Consider the following 9571-nt stretch of genomic DNA (forward strand, 5'->3'; position numbering starts at 1 on the left):
AGTATGAGTATGGGGAGAAGGCGAGCAGGTTGCTGGCCCATCAATTGAGGAAAAGGGGAGCAGCGAGGGAAATAGGAGGAGTGAGGGATGAGGAAGGAGAGATAGAGCGGGGAGCGGAGAGAGTGAATGGAGTGTTCAAGGCACTCTATAAAAGATTATACGAAGCTCGGCCCCCGGATGGGAAGGAGAGAATGATGTGCTTCCTGGACCGGCTGGAATTTCCTAAGGTGGAGGAGCAGGAGAGGGTGGGACTGGGAGCACAGATCGAGATAGAGGAAGTAGTGAAAGGAATTAGGAGTATGCAGGCGGGGAAGGCTCCAGGACCGGATGGATTTCCAGTCGAATTTTATAGGAAATATGAGGACTTGCTTGCCCCGATACTGATGAGAACCTTTAATGAGGCGAAGGAAAGGGGACAGCTGCCCCGACTATGTCGGAGGCAACGATATCGCTTCTCCTAAAGAAGGAAAAAGACCCGCTGCAATGCGGGTCCTATAGACCTATTTCCCTCCTAAATGTAGACGCTAAGATTCTGGCCAAGGTAATGGCAATGAGGATAGAGGATTGTGTCCCGGGGGTAGTCCATGAGGACCAAACTGGGTTTGTGAAGGGGAGACAGCTGAATACGAATATACGGAGGCTGCTAGGGGTAATGATGATGCCCCCACAAGAGGGGGAAGCGGAGATAGTGGTGGCGATGGATGCCGAGAAAGCATTTGATAGAGTGGAGTGGGATTATTTGTGGGAGGTGTTGAGGAGATTTGGCTTTGGAGATGAGTATATTAGATGGGTACAGCTGCTGTATAGGGCCCCGATGCCGAGCGTGGTCACGAATGGACGGGGGTCTGCGTATGTTCGGCTCCATAGAGGGACGAGGCAGGGATGTCCTCTGTCCCAATTATTGTTTGCACTGGCGATTGAGCCCCTGGCAATAGCATTGAGGGGTTCCAGGAAGTGGAGGGGAGTACTCAGGGGAGGAGAGGAACACCGGGTATCTCTTCACGCGGACGATTTATTGGTGTATGTGGCGGACCCGGCAGAGGGGATGCCAGAGATAATGCGGATACTTGGGGAGTTTGGAGAATTTTCAGGATATAAGCTGAACATGGGGAAAAGTGAGCTGTTTGTGGTGCATCCAGGGGAGCAGAGCAGAGAAATAGAGGACTTACCGCTGAGGAAGGTAACAAGGGACTTTCGCTACTTGGGGATCCAGATAGCCAAGAATTGGGGTACATTGCATAGGTTATACTTAACGCGGTTGGTGGAACAGATGGAGGAGGACTTCAAGAGATGGGACATGGTATCCCTGTCACTGGCAGGGAGGGTGCAGGCGGTTAAAATGGTGGTCCTCCCGAGATTCCTCTTTGTGCTTCAGTGCCTCCCGGTGGTGATCACGAAGGCTTTTTTCAAAAGGATTGAGAAGAGTATCATGAGTTTTGTGTGGGCCGGGAAGACCCCGAGAGTGAGGAAGGGATTTTTGCAGCGTAGTAGGGATAGGGGGGGGCTGGCGCTACCGAGCCTGAGTGAGTACTACTGGGCCGCCAACATCTCAATGGTATGTAAGTGGATGGGAGAAGAGGAGGGAGCGGCGTGGAAGAGATTGGAGAAGGCGTCCTGTAGGGGGACTTGCCTACAAGCCATGGTGACGGCGCCGTTGCCGTTCTCACCGAAGAAATACACCACAAGCCCGGTGGTGGTGGCTACTCTGAAAATTTGGGGGCAATGGAGACGGCATAGGGGAAAGACGGGAGCCTCGGTGTGGTCCCCGATAAGAAATAATCATAGGTTTGCTCCGGGGAGAATGGATGGGGGATTTGGAACATGGCAAAGAGCAGGAGTAACACAATTGAGAGATCTGTTTGTAGATGGGACGTTTGCAAGTCTGGGAGCGCTGACCGAAAAATATGGGTTGCCCCAAGGGAATGCATTCCGGTATATGCAACTGAGGGCTTTTGCGAGGCAACAGGTGAGGGAATTCCCGCAGCTCCCGACGCAGGAGGTGCAGGACAGAGTGATCTCAAAGACATGGGTGGGGGACGGTAAGGTATCAGACATATATAGGGAAATGAGGGACGAGGGGGAGATTATGATAGACGAGCTGAAAGGGAAATGGGAATAAGAGCTGGGGGAGGAGATTGAGGAGGGGCTGTGGGCTGATGCCCTAAGTAGGGTAAACTCATCGTCCTCGTGTGCCAGGCTAAGCCTGATACAATTTAAGGTGTTACACAGGGCGCATATGACTGGAGCACGGCTCAGTAAATTTTTTGGAGTAGAGGATAGGTGTGCGAGATGCTCGAGAAGCCCAGCGAATCACACCCACATGTTCTGGTCATGTCCGGCACTACAGGGGTTTTGGGTGGGGGTGACAAAGGTGCTTTCGAAGGTGGTGGGGGTCCAGGTCGAACCAAGCTGGGGGTTGGCTATGTTTGGGGTTGCAGAAGAGCCGGGAGTGCAGGAGGCGAAAGAGGCTAATGTTTTGGCCTTTGCGTCCCTAGTAGCCCGGCGCAGGATACTGTTGATGTGGAAGGAAGCCAAGCCCCTGGGTGTGGAGACCTGGATAAATGACATGGCAGGGTTTATAAAGCTGGAACGGATTAAGTTCGTCCTAAGGGGATCGGCTCAAGGGTTCACCAGGCGGTGGCAACCGTTCGTCGAATACCTCACAGAAAGATAGAGGGAATGGAAAAGAAGAAGACAGCAGCAGCAACCCGGGGGGGGGGGGGGGGGAGAGGGTGGGGGGGGGCGGAGGAACCAGAGGGATTCTCAGGGATGTTAATATATAAGTATATAAGTATAATATGTATAGGTTGTTGTTATAGATAATTGTACATTGGACGGTTAAAACATATTTTTGGAGAATATTTATTTGGGACAAGGCAGTTGCCATTTAGTTTTGTTTTTGTTTTTGTTTATATATTATTTATTTCTTGTTTATAAAACTGGCCATTGTTATTTATATTGTGATATTACTGTGTAAAGGAGACACAATGTACATTGAGAGCATTTAAAAGTTTATTGGATAAACATATGGATGATAATGGCATAGTGTAGGTTAGATGGCTTTTGTTTTGGTGCAACATCGTGGGCCGAAGGGCCTGTACTGCGCTGTATTGTTCTATGTTCTATGTACTGTGATGGTTGGCCAAAAATTTTCAATAAAATATTTTTAAAAAAAAAAAAATTTCAGGCTGCAGCATCATCCTGCACTAATGAGTTGGGACGTCATATCTGCTGGATTGAAGATCCTCAAATCTGAAAAATGAATCCGCATCTGCGTCGGATTCAATGCGGGGGTCACCAATGTGCAACACGAAAGGTTCGTCCGAGTCGTAGTCGTATAGGACCATGGAGCTGTCATTGGGCTCGCGAGGTCCAGAAAAAATGTAAAGGTCGGTATCATCGGTTTGTGCGTAGGTAACTGCTTGTTGCAGGGTTCTTCGGAGGGTAAATTCATTTCCTGGTTCAATTTGAGACATTGTGCTGTCATTCCAGGTGAAGGAAGGTTGTTTTACAGCTTTAAAAGATTTTTTCTTTGATTTGGGACGTTTCCCCTTTAAATTGGTGCGGTCTGGGGCCTCTGACGTCATGACGCGCGTGACGTAGCACGTAGGAAGCGATTGCGCATGCGCAGATCGCTGTTCCTTTACCGATGGCCGTTTTCTTGATTGCGCATGCACGGCGTCTTGCGCATGCGCAAACGAACCTTCCGGTTCTGCGCACTTCTCGCACAACTGCGCTAGTGTAGTCCCTTTAGCAAGATGGCCACCAACCTCGACCCAAATCGCTCTCTGGTCCGGGCCCTCGGCCTCGAGGTGAGTACTGGCGCTTCTCTTACCTTTCCTCGTCGATTGGAGTGTGTTTTCCTCACAGTATTTGCCAAATTTGTCGAGGACTGCCTGGAAGTCGTACCTGTTTTGCCCCTTGGAGAACTTGAATTTTTAAAAGATTTCTTCTGCTCTTGCACCGGCGATGGTGAAGAGAAACTCTATTCTTACATCATCGGCCAGGTCTTTAAGTTCGGCTGCCACCAGGTAGAATTCAAACGCCTGCCGGAATCGCTGCCAGTTCTCGCGGAGATCGCTGTGGCACTGGAGCGGCTGCGGAATCGGGAACCCGTACATCTTGCCTGGGTATTGCTGGTTGTCACTGTACGCTGAGGTATGGCTATCTGGATTTAAGCAGTTCACTACTGGTACCATGTTTTGTTATGTTTCCTTTGTAACATAAGCGGCTTCCTTGTGTTGCATTTGTCAAGGAAGGTCGAGACGTGTAAATAGCTTCAACCCATTTATTTACACTATGTACACTTTTATAACTTGAGTTCGATACTACTGCTAATCCTATTGTGGCTACCTAAACTGACTGACCAGCTGCTGTCTTCCACGTGGTGGGTGTGATAATGAATCAACCCTGTGCCTCTCCTCATTGACTGTCTCCACTGGCCGAAGGGGGATGATCATGTGTGTGGTGTCCTTTATGTATGGGTTGGTGTAATGCCCCCCTGTGGTCGTGTCACCTCCTTGTGTATCGTGAATGTCCATTGGTTGCCTCCTATCTAACTTATCTATTGGTTGAGTGTGTGTGTGTGATGTTTCTGGTGCTCCCTCTAGTGTCTGTCTAGCTTACATGTATTTACAGTGATGCACATCACCACACTTCCAGCCACAGTGCAATCAGATGGGGTGACAACAGGCAATGTCCGCTCCATGTCCTGTATGCCCTGAAGGCCCTGCACAGCACCTGCGTGGAAAAAGGGGGATCTACAGCACCCACCGAAATGCCTGGGGAGCTGTCACCTGGAAGTGTTTCCTGTGCACTTCTCACACTCACCTTTTTTAAAATTTAGAGTACCCAATTCATTTTTTCTAATTAAGGGGCAATTTAGCATGGCCAATCCCCCTAGCCTGCACAGCTTTGGGTTGTGAGGACGAAACCCACGCAAACACGGGGAGAATGTGCAAACTCCACATGGACAGTGACCCCGAGCCGGGATCGAACCTGGGACCTTGGCACTGTGAGGCAGGAGGGCTAACCCACTGCACCATCGTGCTGCCCTTCTCACACTCACCGCATTGCATATTTTATAAAAAAACAGCAGAGCTCCCTGTATGCCGCACAGGACTGCAGTCCTTTACAGAACACCCAGCCAACTCAACGGCAACAAAGTCTTCAATATGTTCATCCAAATGCTTGGCCCGTGTCTGCAGTGTACATCCCAACAGTGTCTTTAGCGGTCAATTAGCAGCTGCAGGCAACCGGCAGCTTGCAGGCAGGAGCAGTGTAGCACAACTGTCTGACCAACGGGTCACGGAACAGTCCAGCTAACATAACGTCACATTCACAACCCAAAGGACATTCCAACATCGTGGCATCAAACTCAAAACGGACACTCCGGTCGGGCACTCTGCCGCAGCAAATCACATTGTGTAACAACGGCAGACAGAGACGGACGGAAAAGGTGCACAACCCTCTGCAGAAGCAGGTCAAATGGTGCTGCATCTGGCACTGCCGGATCCTCTGCGTCCCGGACCTCACCAAGCACATGCGCTCCACAAACCGGCAGCATATCCTCGGCCCAGCGCTCACCATCCATGTCTGCACAGGCTCTGAAAAAGCACAGCAACGAATGCCATACCTTATGTTGCTCCCTTTGGTTGGCTCTTAATTTGGCTCTGTTTAATTACGTTTGCTCAAGAGTCGCCAGGTATCTTTCGACACCGCCACAAGGTTCAGAACCGAATACTGATCAATGACTCAATACACCAGTGAGTAAGTTCAAAAGCAATGCTCATTTATTTACACACAGTCAAATCTACTCATGCATAAACTCTACAAACTAAACTACCACTATTACTAAGGCCTATACTTAGCTTCGGGTGCCCACTCAGTCAGAGGAACAATGGCCGTTGCTTGGTTCTGAGGCTGCTGGGTTGAGCTGTTTACAGGGTAGCAACTAGGAGCGTTTATCTCGTAGCGTGCGTTGACTTGGAACTTATTTGGTCTGGTGTAGCTGCTAGGCTGGTCTCTCTCTTCACTGAGAGCCAAAGCCAAAGAAGGAAGAGTCTCCCTTGGGGAATACCTTTTATACTAAAAAGGGCTTTGTGCGCTTTTGGACGGGCTTTGAACTTGGCCTCAACTAATTGGGTCATTCCCAATCATCCATATCGATCTTCCTCCAATAGAGGGGTGGTTCCCTGATTGCTGGGCGTGTCCTAGGTGACCGTTGGTCTGCTTTGTTTTAGCCTCTTCTGGCGCCGGGGTGTCTGCCTTAACATTGTGTATCTAAATGTTTCCCTTTTGTCCCCGGAGATGGCTCATTAGTATGTAGATTGCTTGGCAGTTTCTGTCCTGTCTGAGAGTTTAAGGTTCTAATCAACAGACAGAGCTTGCACCTGCTTGTTTCTTAGTATTGTCCAATTTTCCCTGCATTCTTTGCGAGTGTCCATTTTGTAATCGGGACGTGGCCATCCCAGATGGCTACACTACCTCCTTGTGATCCTCAACGCGAAGCATGAAGGATCACACTACTGTGTCGTCTTCATCCTCTGACCAACCGGGGCACCCATGCTTCGGCTCTACACTGTCCTATCCTATGCAACACAATTTTACCTAAACCATTTTAAATACATTCATTATCATAAAACTCTACGGGGTGCTATGACATTAATACATGCATTACAGAAAAGTTAAAAAACTGGAACCTCTAACTATTCTCAATAAACTATCCTCATTCAAACAATCCAAAACTACAAACAATCCAAAAATAATCTATACATTTTAAACTGTACAAAATAGCAGCGCACAAATTTCTCTGGCCTGGCAGTCAGACACAGAGTTTTACATCTCTTTATTCCATAGAATACATGAAGAAAAATGGATGCACTTTAATCCATCCCAATGGGTTCGGGGGTCTGGTGAAATCCGAAAATGGGGGGCCTAAATCTGTATACCGGGGTGCGAGAGCGATATGCTCTCTTTGGCCATTTCCTGACTCTAAACGTTTGCACGACACTGCAAAGTATCGCCAGCACTAAGAGTGCTTCGACTACTTATGAGAGTGAGTACCAGGTGATAAACTTATCACACCAGGTCGGGGTATTGCTAGCTGTCGCTGGGCTAGTTATCTCGGGGTTCCATGTATTGCAGGGATGAGAATCATTTACGGTTTGTGTGGTAGGGGTCAGGGGGGTAGTGTCCGCGCGCAACTGAAGGGATCCCGCTAAGATCCATGTGAACACAAAGGCTGTCTTCATCTTTGTCAGACTTCTTTGTCTTCCTCTGGGGTTCCTGGGTTTCTGGGGTTCTGTGAACACAAGCATAATTTCTGTTATTATCTTGCTTAAGATCTCGTATGTCTGTCTGTCTGTCCTTTATTGCCAATTACCCTTTATAATTGGTCACCATCTGTGACTCACCCATTTTTTTTTAACTGAATATTTGGACTAGACATGTAAGAAAAATACTGCCGTACTGCGAGCTGTCTCGCAGCCTGTGTGATTTACCATCCCAGTGTTTGAGGATGTAAATAGCATAGGGAAGCAACCTAAGGATTGCCAAAACGAAAAAAAAGAATTTCGAACGTAATGAGCCAAAATGGGGTGCGTATGGGCCGTGGCGGGTAAGAAATGGGTGGAATCCCCGGGTAGGACGGTGATCAATGCCGTATGTGCTCTACCCGAGCGTAGCTGACCAGAGGGGGGGTCCTCAGGCAGGGCAGGGACCAATGCCGTTTCTCCACTGCCTAAGCAACCGGCAAGAACGGGTAAGAATGTGGTCGTCGTGGGGGGCTACCTCTCGAATTAGGAGAGCAACTATGAGTCGTGTTCTGTCGACAAACTAGTTCCTCTGAACTATTGTCTGGGGACAAACTTGTTCCATTAACAGCCAGGGGGCATTAAAGGAGTGGTAACGTGGGGCCGTGAAAACTTTCGAGTTTATGAATAACACTTAGCGTTATCACTAACGAACAAACATTCAATAAACACGGTGCAGGTTCCATCAGAAAGGACACCGTATCTCTCCATCGGTTCCTTTTTTCTCCATCATCTGGACACCTCACTGCACAATAGCGAACAGGGTCGCAAAGGGATTTGTTTGGTGGGAGTCATCATCTTCTCCCGGCTGCCAAACTCTTGACTGTAGTAACCATGCTAAAGCTACTTGGGGCGAATTGGGGTCCATCTCATCATTCCGGATGAACCTGAACGAATTGTCTCTGTGCCAGAATCGTGTGTCGAGGTTGGAGCTACTAAGCTTCAATCCGTAATCGTCGGGCGGTGGGTCTGGGTCAGGGGCTTTGATATAAGTGATCTCAAATGGGTCAGTAGAATCATGCACGGATTTGCTGGGAGTGGGGCAGGGGTATAGTCGTAACATGGTGTGCTGTGGCTATCGTCAGCGTGGTCGCTATCACTGTCGCTGTCGCTGCTGGTTGAGGGAAGGGAGAGGCGGAGTCGTGCCTCTGGGGGCGGAGTTGAAGTTGTGTCGGAGGACGGGCTGGACTGGGTGGGGGAGGGTGGGAATATGTCATCTGTAGGCATGGCATGCTCGTCTGCTGCTGCGAGCAGGATGTGGTGTGTGTGGTTATTCTGTGAGCCGTAAGCCTTGAGCTGGTTTATGTGAAACCACGCAGACTTACCATTGGGATAGGTTATTTTGTATATTGAGGGGCTGACTTTGTCCAAAATGGAGTACGGTCTGGAAAATTTGGGGGAAAGGAATGAACTGGGGTTGTAAAGGGAAAGCATAACTTGTTGCCCTACTGTAAACTCAGTGGCGTGTACTGTTTTGTCAAAACAGGCCTTGCTCTGTTTCTTCCTGATTCCAAGTCTCACTGCTGCGGCGAGTTGGGCTGCCTTTATGTTCTGTATCAGTTGTTTAACTGCGTTTTCATGTCTGCTGGCTGTAACTGCGGGGCTGGCCAAATCCAGTCCGAGTAAATACTCAGTGCCTTTCATGGGGTGTCCGGTCATGAGGGTGTGGGGGGTGTATCCTGTGGACGTGGATACCGTGTTTCTTAAAAACATTAAAGCAAATGAGAGTGCTGAATCCCAGGTGCTGTTATTCTGCTGTACCATTTTCCTGAGGGTGGCTTTCAATGTCCTATTCATTCGTTCTGCAATACCACTTGACGGGGGTGGTATGCGATATGGAACTTTTGTCTAATGCCGAAAATCATGAGGACGTTTCTCATTACACATCCGGTGAAATGGGAGCCTTGATCGGACTCTATACTGTGCGGGAGACCCCATCTTGTAAAGATATGGTGTGTTAATATTTTAGCTGTTGTCTTGGCCGTATTAATTTGTGATGGAAATGCTTCCATCCATTTTGTGAGGGTGTCTATGACCATCAACACATACTTGTAACCGTTTCTGCATGGGGGTAGGTGTCCTATATAATCTATCTGGAGATTTGTCCAAGGTCCATTAACGGGGCGGGTATGACTAAGTTGAGCCTTTTTCGCATATCTGTCCGGATTGTTCTGGGCACAGATTAAGCAATTCTCTACGTAGTGCGTTACATCGATTTTTAAATCAGGCCACCAACAAAGCGGTCTGAGGTGGGCTAG

The sequence above is a fragment of the Scyliorhinus torazame genome, chromosome 2 (assembly GCF_047496885.1).
Source record: "Scyliorhinus torazame isolate Kashiwa2021f chromosome 2, sScyTor2.1, whole genome shotgun sequence".
Lineage (NCBI taxonomy): Eukaryota > Metazoa > Chordata > Chondrichthyes > Carcharhiniformes > Scyliorhinidae > Scyliorhinus > Scyliorhinus torazame.